Source organism: Erinaceus europaeus, chromosome 21 (genome assembly GCF_950295315.1).
Source record: "Erinaceus europaeus chromosome 21, mEriEur2.1, whole genome shotgun sequence".
Classification (NCBI taxonomy): Eukaryota; Metazoa; Chordata; class Mammalia; order Eulipotyphla; family Erinaceidae; genus Erinaceus; species Erinaceus europaeus.
In genome coordinates, this window is record NC_080182.1 from 3,795,206 (window position 1) to 3,810,642 (window position 15,437).

A 15,437-nucleotide genomic window follows, 5' to 3' on the forward strand; every position below is an offset into this window, starting at 1 on the left:
GAATTTCAGGAGACTTTGCTTCGCAGCATGACAAATTTACTCTTTTCTCCCTCCGCCCCCACTATATTAGAAGACTGATGGCTCACAGAATAATTGTCTACACACGGGCTCCAGTCCCAGACCTGCATCAGGGGTGTCTGCAAATACTCTCAGCCCCCACCTCCCCTTCTCAGCCCCCTCTTCCATTCCTTCCCCAGAGTTCCTTGCTTTGGTGCAGTCCTTCACCTGATTGGTTATACATCATGTGGAATAGAGTTGTCTCGGATTAACCTACGCGGAATCCTGGCTCAGGAGCTATTTATCATACATGAACTATTGCTAACTACCAAATCTCATTCTGATATTTTAGGAAGAAACATCCTTCAAAATTTCAAGCATGTGCATTTGGAAAAGAGCCTGTCTCGCTGTTGCCTCGGGTATGACAATTCAAGAGGGCTCTGCTCCAGGAGTGAAGTGAATTGTAATTGTAGCCCTTACATTTGTTTTGTGACTGGTTTGGAGTTTATTTCTGTGTGCATTGTAAGGAAGGAGTTCAACTTCCAATTTTGCCTGGGACTATCCAATTGCCCTGGCACCATCTATTGAAAAGACTGCCCTTTCAGCCCCTGAGTTATTTTTTGATAAGATTTTTGTTTCTTTTTAAAAAAAATTGTTTATAAGAAAGAGAGGAGAGAGAACGAACCAGACATCACTCTGGCACATGTGTTGCCGTGGACTGAACTCGAGACCTCATGCTTGAGAGTCCAAAGCTTTACCACCGCGCCGCCTCCCAGACCACGCCCCTAATTGAGTTTTCTAGGCACTCTCGTCAAAAACCAATTGACCAAACAGAAATGCACATACTGCATAATCTCACTACTAGGTAGAATCTGAAAAGCAAGCAAATGAACTCAGGTATAGATAACAGGTTAGTGGATGCCAAAGATGGGGTGCCTATGACACGGTCTGGCACCGTGGTCTCCTAGTCAAGATCTCAAGATGCCTGCCTCCATGGGTGGCCAACACTATATCGTTTCTTCTCCAAAACAGAAGATTCCGGGTACATCTGGGTGACAAGTCTAGCAGATGGAGACTTGTCTCAAGTGGCCTCCCCCAGGGCTCTGTTCTGGCTCCTACGCTATTTAATATTTACATCAATGACCTCCCAGAAACTTCTTCAAGGAAGTTCATCTACGCCGATGACATCTGCTGTGCAACTCAGGCATCCAAGTTCGACATCCTCGAGGAAACACTCACGAAAGACATGTCTCTGATATCTGATTACTGTAAAAAATGGCGACTAATCCCTAGCACTGCAAAAACGGTATCATCTGTTTTCCATCTACTCCATGGGGTAAGGGACAGGTGGAAGGGGTCAGACATACAAAGGGAGAAAGTCACAGAAAGGAGCAGAATGTGTAGCATGATGACTAGAGTTAATGAAACAACTGATCTTTAAACAACACGGGCGGGAACTGTGTGGGTGTGCTTACATGCGGATAATTTTCAGTCAGTATCAGGAACAACCGTTCGAGATTATCGACATCTGAAGCACGATAGCAGTAAATGAAAGTAATGTTCATCTAATTTTCACGTCTGATGCCTAGTGTTAGTAACATGGGTAACATCTACAGTCTCCTGAATCATATAAGACTGCTGATACAGATGTTTGCAGACTGATGATTCATCTGGGGAACAGCTGTTGTAAACTTATTCTATAAAGTAATATAGTAAAGTGCTGAAATTCTATCTTCTCTTCCCTGTGACTTTCTTTCCTAAAGATGTATTTGTTATAGCAAAAAGAGACCAGAGCCTCCCTGCTCAACTCTGAGAAGGTACCAAGGATTGAGCTTGTGGCTGCTAGGGCCTCAGGACTGTAAGTTCTATGCTCTGACAAGCTCCATCTTGGGAATTTTTTCTTTTAGAGTCAGAGATAGTGAAAGAGACCACAGCACTGAAGCTTCTTTAGATGCTGTTAGAGGCAAATTAAGGGCAGACAGAGGCACTGAGAGAAGGCTTTCCTGAACATCCTGTCCATCAAAGCAATTATTACGGGATGGACAGTGATAGGTCCCTATGTAAATGAGACAGCCTGGAATAACCAATCGCCAAACATGGGGGCCAACTCGCTCCTATTTAAGACCCCCAACTGCCTGTACAAGCACTGGGCCCTGGGGCCAAGCAGTGGCACAGCTGGCTAAGTGCACACATGACAAGTACTTGGCCCTGGGGAACTGGGGTCATTGTTTGTGGTGTCCTACACATCTGTGCTGCTCTCTTGTCTTTTTCTCTGTGAATGAAATTCATCTCACCTGACTGATAGGGTTCCATTGATACTTCATGGCAACTACTAGGATGGACCTGGAGCTGGGAAGCCTATGGGGACTTCCTGAAGAGAGCTGTAACACTCCACAGGGCCTGGGAACCTGCCTTCTGCCAGCATCCAGTAGCCCATCTGAGCTACCCTAAGAGAGTGGGACTCTGCTACTCCTCATAACCACCCAGCCCCTAGTATCTGTTCTAAGGCATCACTGGTATGGCACTAAAGCAGTATGATGAGTCGGGCGACCCAGATGTGGCTGACCATCTCATTGCCTCCCTGGATGCAGCACGCCAAGCCCGCTGGCAACAACTCACGGAAAGTCTGAACTTCACCCACTCAAGTAGGAAGGCCTGGAAGCTTCTTCACAGACTGGGTGCCAGTAGCCAACCCCCTCCCGTCTCCCATCCTCCCGTATCTCCAAACTCAGTGGCCAGTCACCTAACTCAAGTTGGACGTGCTAACATCGACCCAGTCTGGAAAAGAGAAATTTCCCATGAGTGGTCATCCCACTTCTGGCTATCTTGTCCATCTCCAAAAATCTCTCCCTTTACACTGTCTGAACTGGAAGACGCTTTGAAGAGGGTTAAACCGGGAACAGCTGCTGGCTATGATAACATCACCCCAGAACTCATTCTTAACCTGGGCCCTGCGGCAAAGAAGTGGCTCGCTTCATTCCTGTCCCACATCTTGGAATCTGAGTCTATGCCCAAAGTTTGGCGTCGTGCGAAGATAATAGCGGTTTTGAAACCAAAGAAAGACCCAACACTGGCCGCCAGCTATAGACCAATTTCTCTCCTGTCCGTGTGTTACAAACTCCTTGAGAGGCTGCTTCTGTCACGTATTTCTCCTCTTACAGAGAAATTCCTATCACCAACCCAGGCTGGTTTCCGCCCAGGAAGATCTACCTGCGAACAAGTCCTGGCCCTCTCAACTTACATTGAAAATGGATTCCAGAAGAATTTAAAGATGGGTGCTGTCTTTGTTGATTTCACAGCAGCCTATGACACGGTCTGGCACCGTGGTCTCCTAGTCAAGATCTCAAGATGCCTGCCTCCATGGGTGGCCAACACTATATTGTTTCTTCTCCAAAACAGAAGATTCCGGGTACATCTGGGTGACAAGTCTAGCAGATGGAGACTTGTCTCAAGTGGCCTCCCCCAGGGATCTATTCTGGCTCCTACGCTATTTAATATTTACATCAATGACCTCCCAGAAACTTCTCCAAGGAAGTTCATCTACGCCGATGACATCTGCTGTGCAACTCAGGCATCCAAGTTCGACATCCTCGAGGAAACACTCACGAAAGACATGTCTCTGATATCTGATTACTGTAAAAAATGGCGACTAATCCCTAGCACTGCAAAAACAGTATCATCTGTTTTCCATCTACACCATGCCTCGGCCTCGCGTGAGCTTAATGTGCAGCTTGGCGATACGAGAATCCGGCATGAAGCCCAGCCAGTCTATCTTGGCGTTACTCTCGATCGCACTCTGTCATTTCACGAACATCTCATAAAAACTGCAGCAAAGGTGGGCGCGAGGAATAACATCATTGCAAGACTGGCCAGCTCCTCATGGGGCGTGAGCGCTTCCACACTACGATCATCATCTCTGGCATTATGCTATTCCACTGCAGAATACTGTGCCCCAGGATGGTTCCGTAGCCCCCATGTCCACTTGGTCGATTCCAAATTATATTCCTCCATGAGGATAATTTCTGGAAACATCCGTTCCACCCCGGTTCCATGGCTGCCAGTTCTTAGCAACATCGCCCCGCCCGCCAGATATTCGTCGGGATGCGGCATCATCTAAGTTCATTTTCCACGTCTACGCTCGACGGGACCTGCCAATATACGCGGAGATCTTCGCCCACCCTGTTCAACGCTTGACGTCTCGTCACCCAATCTGGTCTCCTACGCCTACACTGAACTTCTCTGTTCCAGACTCTTGGAAACAGAGTTGGCAGTCAGCTGAGGTCAAGAACAAACACCTCATCACAGACCCCTGCGAGCGTCAACCCGGCTTTGACCTGGCACGTTATGATCGGGCCCTCCTCCATCGCTATCGAACAGGCCATGGCCGGTGCGCCGCTATGTTCCATCACTGGGGAGCCAGAGACGACCCGAACTGCCCCTGCGGCTACAGACAGACTATGACCCACATAGTCAACGACTGCCACCTCTCCAGATTCAAAGGAGGTCTCGAAACTTTGCATCAGGCTCAACCTGATGCTGTTGACTGGCTACGGAAGAAGGGCAAACGCTAGAAGAAGAAGAAGTTATCTACTTATTCTTTGATTTCTTTCATCAGTGTTTGGAGGTTCCTGACATGTGACGTCTGTATTTTGTCATCTTCACAACTAAGCATTTCATGTTTTTATTGATCATAAACTACATTGTATCTTTAACCTTTGTACCCATGTGAATCATTACAGAATAGAAGTGCAACGGGTTTTTTGTTTGGCAACCTTTTGTCTTTCAATTTTGCCAAACCTACTTATTAAATCTAAGAATTTCTTTTGCAGACTTCTTGGAATTTCCTACCATGGCCATCATAGCATCTTACTTTTTTTGTGCGTGGGTGTGGAGCCAAGACTTCACACATGCAGCTTCACCACTCCTGGGTCACGTTTTCATTCCGACAGAGACAGAGAGAGGAGGGGAGGAGACACCACACCACCAGGCACTTCCTATATATGCTGTCAGTGTTTGAACCTGGCTCACTTACAGGGGGAAGAGTGATTCCCACTCGGCATGCCATCCCTCCGGCCCACTTCCATAGGTCTTTTCTGATCAGTACTCCTTTTTATCTCCTTTTCTTAGAACTCTTAATACTATGCTGAATAAAAGTGATGAGTGGGCACTCTTGTCCAGCTCCTGATTTAGGGAGAAAGCACTCATTCTCCCATCACAGATCATGTTGCTGTGTTGTAAGTGTTCTCAGTCAAGCTGAGGAAGTTTCCTATTCCAGTTTTTCTGAGAATTTCATCATGATTAAGTGGTGAATTTTGCTAAATGCCTTTCCTGTGTAAACTGATTTTGATATGTGATTTTTTTTCTCCTGTAGTATATTCATATGATGAAATACATTTATTATTTGTGAATACTAAGATGGTCTTGCATTCCTATAAGAAACTCCACTTGGTCATGGTATTTAATTCTTTTTGAATGTTGCCAAACATTACTTGCTACTTTTTAGAAGGATTTTTGTAATCATTTTACTGGATTTTAATCTATTTTTTGTTGTTTTCTTTTTTCACATTTTTTAATTTATAAAATGGAAACATTGACAAGGCCATAGGATAAGAAGGGAACATTTCCACACACTGCCCACTCCCAGAGCTCCGTATCTAATCCTCTCCCCTGATAGCTTCTCTATTCTTTATCTCTCTGGGAGCATGGACCCAGGATCATTGTGGGATGCAGAAGGTGGAAGGTCTGGCTTCTGTTACTGCTTCTCTGCTGAACATGGGCATTGGCAGGTCGATCCATACTCCTAGCCTGTCTCTTTCCCTAGTGGAGCAGGGATCTGGGGAAACAGGGCTCCAAGACACATGGTGGGGTCCTCTGCCCAAGGAAGTCGGGTTGGCATCATGGTATCATATGGAACCTGGTGGCTGAAAAAGAGTTAAGCTATAATGCAGAACAAACTGCTGACTAATCATGAACCTAAAGGCATGAATACTGCAGATAAAATTTGGGGTCTGCATTTTGGAAAAAGCTAGTAGGTCTGTTTTAGGTATATTCCAGAGGGCCCATGACTTTACTAGTTTGTGCCTTCGCCTGACATCTAATATGCAAGTAGACCCAGGTTATTGTCTGGGAGATAGTGTTATAGTTGGAAAAAGGACTAGGAAAGCTGGATCAGGGAAGAGAATAGCTCCGAAATATGGGGAAAGTATATACATATTGTTAACTGCAACCCCCACCGGTTTGATCTGGGGCCCATAGTCAGCACAGGAGCCTGTGTAACCTCTGCCTCCCTGTAGGTCTGGGCTCACATTCTGTGGTCACGGCTAGGAACATTCCAGGCTGCACTCATTTCAGGACCCATCTTCCTCGGGTAGTAGGCAGAGTATGATGTCCAACCTCCCTTCGGAGACTGGAATATTTTTTTTTTTACCATTGTTGATCCACACTGAGGGCAAGATCCTATAAGGGGCCCACAAAGGGTTCCATTATGTTGTTCCTGATGGAGACGACCAGTGACAGTGGAGAGAGGGATCTGTTAGAGGTCTAGGCCCATCATGTCTGTGTGGGAATCCCAGAGCTCCCTGACTAGGGCCCCAGGTGATGGGGTGGCCTAGTAGTGACTGAAGAGTCATCGTTAAAGTGTGCCAGTATCTTGCCCCTAATTCAGCTTTTGTGGTCCTTACTTTGTCAGACACAGTTAGTTTTTGGGGTGATTGGGAGACGTGTAATAGAAGGTAGGGGAGGAAGTGGATTTTAATCTGTAATTTTCCACTGTTTGCAGTTTTATATCATCTTTATTGGGTTTTCATATAGGGGTTCTGATTTCAAAATGAGTTGGAATTTTGTATTCATTCCTCTTCTATTTCTGGAAGAAACTGTAGAATTGATGTTAATTCTTTAAATATTTGGTATAAATTCTTCAGTGAGACCATCTGGTACTGAAGATTTATTTGGGTATGTTTAAAATTATAAATTCAGTTTTGCTGATACTTATAGAGTTTGTCAAACTATTTCATATTGGGAAGAGTAGTTGAAGTTATTAAATTTAAAATGCAAGTAATTATTCATAGCATTCCTTATTGTCCTTTTGATGTCTGCAGGGACTATAATATTATCCTTACTTCACTCCTGATATTGCTAATTTCTGTCTTCTTTCTTCTGTCCTTTCTCTCTTCCTCTTTTTTCCTTCCTTTCTTTCTTTCCTCCCTTCCTTCCTTAGTGCTTTTTCTACATCATTTGACTTGACTCTGTGGTATTTTCCCTTTCTTCTTTTTTTTTTCCTTCTTTTTGTCAGTTTGCTAGAGTATGTACATTTCATCAATCTTTTAGATGTTTATCTAGATATTAATCAGATCTGGTCAGTTGGTGATTTTGTTGGGTTTTTCCATATTCTTACTGTTTCAGTTTCAACTGTTGAAGAGCCACTAAAATCTCCTAACTAGAAGGTGGATATGGCTCCTTTCAGTTCTATTGTCATTTTTGCTTCAAGCATTGTACATCTCTGTTTAAGATTTTTGGCTCTGCTTGGCAGATTATGCAATGATCATCTCTGATTTCTGTCTTCTTTCAAGTCTGTCACATATCAGTATAACTACTCTTGCTTTCTTTTCATGTTTGCATGATTTCCCCTTCCCTTTCCTTTTAGCCTATCTGCATTTTTGTGCTTATGGAGCACAGCATACAGTGGGATTAATCTTAGTCCACACATTCCATCTCTGTCTTTTGACTTGGTGAGGTTTTCCTATTCAGTGTAACTGTTGATATGCTCAAGATTAAGTCTGAAATCTCAGGTTTGTTTCCTGCTTATTTCTCTTTTTCACTTCCCTGTTTTCTTTTTTCCTAAGTTTTGTGAGTTACTTAAACATACTTCAGAAGTCTCTCTAGATTGTGATATTTTTTATTTTACTACATTTTTATCATTATTAGTATTTTTTGTCATTGCCAGGGTTGATGTCTTCAGGTAGAGAGAGGGAGACAGAGACAGAAACACCACAGCACCAGGACCCCACCCAGTGTGGGGAAGTGCACTATCTATTCCAGCTTTGCTGGAACCTTCTGTGATACATTATTTTAAAGATGTGTGTGTGTTTATTTATGGAATTATTCATTTATGAGAAAGAGGATGAGATCAAGAGAAAGAGAATGAGATCAAGAGAGAGGTACGGCCAAATATCATTCTGGTATAAGCAAATCCAGGGATCAAACTCAGGACCTCATGCTTGAGAGTCCAATAATTTCCACTGTGTCAAATCTAGGGCCACATCTAGGATGTTTTTTACTGTATGACTTTATTTAATGTTTGTGGTACATTATGTAAGTAAATAACACAGACTATTGGCATTGGGGTTTTTAAAATTTTTTTATTATCTTTATTTATTAATTGGATAGAGACAGAAATCGAGAGGGACCTAGATATACACCAGTTTCTGTGAGAGAGAGCTTATGTGCACACGTATCCATAAACTACTGCAAAATATATACCTGAAAGCAGGACTACACTAGAGTTTGCAGTGAGTACCTCCCTAACACTTCCTCTCCACTATTCCAAGCTTGGGATCCATGATTGCTCAACAAATTGTTTGGCTTTATATGTTAACTCTCTTTTCAATCACCAGGTTCCAGATGCCACCAGGATGCTGGCTGGGCTTCCCTGGATTGAAGACCCCACCAATGTGTCCTGGAGCTCAGCTTCCCCAGAGTCACACCCTACTAGGGAAAGAGAGAGGCAGACTGGGAGTATGGACCGACCAGTCAACGCCCATGTTCAGCGGGGAACAGTTCCAGAAGCCAGACCTTCTACCTTCTGCATCCCACAATGACCCTGGGTCCATGCTCCCAGAGGGATAGAGAATGGGAAAGCTATCAGGGGAGGGGGGGGGTTATGGGGATTGGGTGTTGGGAACTGTGTGGAGTTGTACCCCTCCTACCTTATGCCTTTGTTCACTAATCCTTTCTTAAATAAAAAATTTAAAAAAAAATTAAGACATTCAAAAAAAAAAAAGAAATCGAGAGGGAAGGGAGGGATAGAGAGGGTGAGAGACAGAGACACACCTGCTTCAACACTTGTAAAGCTTTCCCCCTGCAGGTGGGGACTGGGGGCTTGAACCTGCGTCCTTGCGCATTGTAACATGGGGGCTCAACCAGGTGTGCCACCACCTGGTCCCTAGGGTTTGGGTTTTATTTATTTATTTATTTATTTATTTTTTATTTTCCCTTTTGTTGCCCTTGTTTTTTTGTTTTGTTTTGTTATTGTTTTTGTTGTTGTTAGATAGGACAGAGAGAAATGGAGAGAGGAGAAGACAGAAAGGGAGAGAGAAAGACAGACACCTGCAGACCTGCTTCACCGCCTGTGAAGTGACTCCCCTGCAGGTGGGGAGCCGGGGGTTCGAACTGGGATCTTTATGCCAGTTCTTGTGCTTTGCGCCACGTGCACTTAACCCGCTGCGCTACCGCCCGACTCCCTGGTTTTTTTTTTTTTTAAGTCATTTAAGTCAGTTGTAAACCTTCACTTGCTTCTATCCCCTAACCCTCAGTCATATGCAATATTGTTTTAAATGTTTCCCCACATATTTTCCCCTGCCGGATAAGGTTCTAATTTTTGTCTCAACCATTGAACATAATTTAGAAAATCAAAGAAAAGAAGGAAATCTGATAGCGCTATTTTTTACTTCTTTCTAGCTTTCTTCCTCCTGATGTTCCAGATTCCCTCTCTGATAATCACCTTTCTGTTTCAACAACTTCCTATATTCTTTTAGCCGCTAACATCTCTCTTGGTTTTTCTTCATCTGAAAATGTCTTGATGTTAGTTTTGACAGTCGTGGTTGGTCTCCATGGCTTCTGATGAGACTGCTGCATAGATAAGGTATCATTTCTCTCGCACTGCTTTCTAGGTATTGATTTTGATTTTAGTGAGTGTGGGATGTGTGTGTGTGCATACGTACATGCAGCCAGGTTCTTGAGCAGGCATGATTTCACCAGTCCCTTGGGCATGTGTGACTGCAGTCCTAGGTTGCCTTTTTATTCATATAGAAATCGAAAGGGGTGTGGTCCGGGAGGTGGTGCAGTGGTAAAGCTTTGGACTCTCAAGCATGAGGTCCCGAGTTCGATCCCTAATAGCACATGTGCTAGAGTGATGTCTGGTTCTTTCTCTCTCCTACTGTCTTTCTCATAAATAAATAAAATCTTTAAAAAAAAAAAAAGAAAAGAAATAGAAAGGGAACCAGACAGCAGCACAGTGGGTTAAGCGCACATGGCATAAAGCGCAAGGATCCTGGTTTGAGCCCCCGGCTGCCCCCACACACGGGGTAACTTCACCGGGGGTGAAGCAGGTCTGCAGGTGTCTATCTTTCTCTCCTCTCTCGATTTCTCTCTGTCCTACCCAAAAAACTAAAACAGCAATAGCAATGGCAACAATAACAACAGCAATAAGGGCAACAAAATGGGAAGAATGTCCTCCAGGGGTAGTGGATTCATAGTGCAGGCACCAGTCCCCAGCAATAATCCAGGAGGCAAAAAAAAAAAAAAAAAAAGGAAGGAAGGAAGGAAGGAAGGGAAAGAGGGAAAGTTGACCAGAAGAGGCCAGGTGGGAACACACACATATGACATCCCAGCTAGGACAGTGTCGAGTGTGTGCCCCCACCCCAAGCTTGAAGAAGTATTGATTTTTAAAATTTATGCATTACACAACATTGTTCAGACAAAACAAGTGGTGGTTACATATTATGTAAATGAGTATCAGACTACAGTTCTGAGGAAGAAGAGATCAGGGTAAGTAAGGGTGCTGAAAACTGTCTTTATCGGGGGTCGGGCGGTAGCGCAGCGGGTTAAGAGCACATGGTGCAAAGCGCAAGGACCGGCAGGAGGATCCCGGTTCAAGCCCCCGGCTCCCCACCTGCAGGATGGTCGCTTCACAGGCGGTAAAGCAGGTCTGCAGGTGTCTATCCCCCCTCTCAGTCTCCCCTCCTCTCTCAATTTCTCTCTGTCCTATCCAGCAACGACAACAGCAATGATAACGACAATAACAATGACAACAACAAGGGCAACAAAGCGGGGAAAAAATGGCCTCCAGGAGCAGTGGATTCATAGTGCAGGCACCGAGCCCCAGCAGTAACGCTGGAGGTTAAAAAACAAACAGTCTTTATCCAAATGTCATTACGTCAGGAACATTCTTTTGATGCCGTAAGCTAATGTAGTTATCTAGTCTAGTTATCCCATGCGCAATCCCCAGATCCTCAGGGCAGCAGCCAGACATTCAGACTTACTGGTGATCACTGTAACCATCCACCTTTCTACTGCCTCAGAGCAGGATTTTGTGATAATGGGACAGAGCCTGAAGTACAGGCCTCATGGTATACACCAGTCAAAAGAATGGACCTAGGAGACAAATAACAAGCAAAACACACATTCTGCAAACATAGATGCAAAGGTATCTATCTATGGGTAAGATTTCCACGGACAAGTATCAGGAAGCCTGGGATCAAGAAACCTCTCCAGCACTAGAGGAGTACTGAGCTCTGAACAGGCAGTACCACACGCAGGCAGGTTCTGCTTTCCACTGCTGAGCTATCGCCCCGGCCCTTCACAATTCTCAGTCCTTCTTTATTCTCCAGAGCTGTATTTCAGGAACACACCAACTATGTGTCTTTGAGTAGATTTCTTTGAGCTCACGGTTTGAAAGTTACTTAGTTTCTTGAGTGTGTGGGTTTGTGTATTTTCAAAGTTGGGAAATTTTGAACCATTTTTCTTGAGTACTTTTCCAACCCCTCCTTTCTCCTTTCCTTCTCGAATTCTAATGACACATTTGTATTAATGCTATAAGTGTCTTAAAGTTCCGTACATTGTCCCCACCTGTTCTCTATGTTGGGCAGGTCTGATAATTTCTATCATTCTGTCTCCATGTTTACAGATTCTTCTCTGACTTCTCCATCCTTAAGTAGCCCAACCACTGACTTTTTTTTCACTATTATAGTTTTCATTTGATTCTTTCTATCTTCTGGTTCTCTGTTGAGGCATTCTACGTTATCTTTTGTTTTGAGAATGTTTTCGACTGCTTGTTGAAGCATTTTTATGGCTGCTGTTTTAAATCTACGTCAGGTGATTCCAGCATCTATGTTATTTTCATGTTTCTGTCTACTGATTCTTTTTTTTTTTCCCATTAAAGTTGTTGTCTTTTTGGTTCTTCAGATAGTATGAAATTTTTTACTTATTTTTATTAGTGATTTAATAATGGTTTACAAAATCATGATTCCAGGGAATAAGGGCTGGACTGTGGTGCATCTGGTTAAGCTCACACATGCACACATTACCATGCACGCACAAGGGCAGGGTTCAAGCCCCTACTCCCTCCTGCAGGGGGGAAGTTTCACATCAGTGAAATAGGTCTACAGGTATCTCTCTGTCTCTCTCCCTATCTCCCTGCCCTCTCAGTTTCTCTCTGTGCTACTACAAGAGCAAGATAAATAAAATAGGAGAAAACAGAAAGTGACATTAAATAATAAGAAGACTAGGTGCGGCTGCACATCACACCCAGCTCCACAGCTCTGTGCCCCCATAGATCTCACAGTCTTAGTGACAGTTAACTACTTTTTAAATATAAGTTCATGTGATTCAGTTCTTTATATTGCACATATGAGGAAAACCAGGCTGTAGTTGTCTTCTAGAGAAATGCAGGTCATTTGATATCAGATATAAATTATAGCTACAAGAATGTTTAAACACAAAGAACTGGAGGGAAAAATTCCTTGACTTTACCTCTTTCTACCCCCCCCCCACATTTTAATGCAGGAATGGGGGACTCCACAGGTCCCAGTTTCCAAAACCAGTGTCTACAGCCAATCCCATTTAAGTGCAAGTGAATATCCATTTCCTCTACTCCTAGTATCTGAAACTTCATAAGACATGGCAATTACAAAATGGCCATTATTTTGAGGAAAACAAAATTCAGCAAAAAAGTCTCAAAAGTACAAAGATTTTATAACAACAACAACAACAAAAAGAATGAAAGGGATCAATGGTTGCTAAACATAGGGATGTAGTCTATGGAAGGCTAAATACAACATGAGGAATCAGAAATCCCTGAGCAGTTACTGGCTTGTATTATAGTTAACATAACAGACTGTGTTTGGATAATATATCCTAATGGAGGAATGGCATGGCAACTTAAAACTTAAAACAGCTATTCAATTCAGAACAGAAGAGACAGTATACATACACATAACATGCATAAGTCTATATACATACACATACCATACATATTATATTACATATGAATACGTACGTATATTCTTAACTATGAATGACTTTCTAATCTCCAGTTGAGGTTAAAACACAAATAACGGTGGTCAGAAGATTGTTCACCAGGTAGAGTGCACAGTTTACAAAGCACATAAGCCCAGGTTCCTACCCATGGGAGCACAATGCAGAGAGGGAACTTCAGAAGCCATGGAGTGGTGTCTCCCCTTCCCTATCTCTCACCCTCTACCTGGGAAAAAAAAAGAAAGGAAAAAGGAAAATAAAGGCTACTAGAAGTAAAACTGAATGGCTTCAAAGACCCAGTGGTAAAAAATGAAAAATATAAAAGTAAAAAGAGATGTTCCAGGTGTTGTCAGGAGAGTCTCAGGAATATTCTGGGTACCTGCTGTAGCAGCCAAGAGTGGAGCAAATGAACGTTTAGTATAAAGTGTCCATAGAATGGAAATGAACACAGCAGCGATTTAAACTATTGGCAATTCATTAAACGCAATACTTAGCACACTGCAAGCACTTTAACTCTCTCTGTCTCCCTCTCTCCCTCTCTCCCTCTCTCTTGTTGTGGTGCCAAGGAATGAACTCATGGCCTCACTCATGCATGTGTTATATCACCATTGAGCATCTCCCCGGGACTGAATTTTTTCATTCTTTATTTTAAAGAGAGAGAATAAAGGGAGAGAAAGACAGAGAGAAAGGAGAGACACCATAGCACTGATCCACCATCTATACAGTTCTCCCTTGGTGCCATTCATGGTGCTCTTATGTGGTGCCAGGTCTTGAACCCAGGACCGCATGTCCCTACTGAGTAAGCTATCTCTTGATCTACCTTGAAATACTGAAATAAATGTATATATTCCCAATCTTTAAGCACTCATTATAGTCACTTGTGTTTACAGGCAACACTTGGATTCTTCCCTGGTCCTATTATTGACCAGAGAACTTGTTCTGTCACCATGTTTATAGTTTTTGAGAATTTGTTTAACATGGAATCACTGTTGCATCTTTTCACAGCATTTTATCTTCACATCTGGCTTCAGAACCGTTGAGTTGTGGAGTCCACTCACGCCTGCTAATGTTTCTACAAGCTTTATTTTGGAAATCTGGTGCACTTTGGCTTTGAAACATGTGGATGGAAGATTTTTAACATAAGGAGCCCTGAATGCTTTGTTATTCTTAAATAAATGTATGCAACTATTAAATTTTGTGTTTCTTGGGCTTTGTTTTCCACAGCTGACTGGGCACATTCCCAGTCAGGAAATGAAGTTGGCAGAACAGCTGCAATAGTGGAAAAGGGGCCAGTGGCCATGAGAAAGAGCCGATGAAAAAGTCTGCTGCTGATTAACTGGATGTTATCGGAGAAGCATCTACCTTAAAGGGAGACTTCCAAAACAGGAGTCGCCATCCACTCAAGGTTCTTAAAGGCTCAGGAAATTCTAAATTGCTTGGTAATACTTGATAGAGGCGTTAATCATATGAAGTGTATGCTATGAAATGTGGCATTCATCTTAATCATGTTTGCTTTTAATGCTAGTGCTCAGGTAGCGACACTAGAAGGAATGTGACATTTGTCTCCCTGGAAAGCACTTAACTGCTTTAACCACAGTTCTGCTTCCACCCAGAAGTGTGTGGCCATTTTCTTTTATTGTATTTATTTATTGGATAGAGACAGCCAGAAATTGAGACGAAGGGGGAGTTAGAGAGGGAGAGAGACTGAGAGACACCTGCAGCACTGCTTTACCGCAATAAGCTTCCCCCTGCAGGAGGGAGCTGACCCGGGTCCTCGCACACTGTAACGTGTGCGCTCAACCAGGAGCACTGCCACCCAAGCCCTGTCTCTTCTCATTTTGATATATTTCTAAACACACACTTTGTGATCTGTAAGATGTAGTCACACAAGTATATCATCTATTTTTCTCACATGTTGTAAATTACATAGTATAGGACTATATGATTTTAATTCATGATTGTTTCAAAATATTTAATGTAGTTGATAATAGCAATTTTTTGTCAACTTTATTTGTCCTCAGCTAACATGGTGAATTAAGGTATATTACTGATGGGTTTTTGTCTGTTTCTCCTGGCATTTCCACACGTATGTTTGATGAAGATGTTTTATGTGACGCATAGGTATTTGAACTGCTTGCCTCCGTTGGAATTCCCAGGTGCCCGCTTTTGTCTTGTCTACTCCTTTCTAG

General features: G+C 43.1%; 1 long non-coding RNA gene across 1 annotated transcript; it reads left to right on the forward strand.

Moving 5' to 3' along the window:
• The first annotated feature begins 336 nt into the window (after positions 1 to 336).
• Positions 337 to 14,441, forward strand: LOC132535219 (uncharacterized). The gene is made up of 2 exons (XR_009546988.1): positions 337 to 416; positions 14,254 to 14,441. It is a non-coding gene; the product is annotated as an uncharacterized LOC132535219 (long non-coding RNA).
• The last annotated feature ends 996 nt before the right edge of the window (positions 14,442 to 15,437 follow it).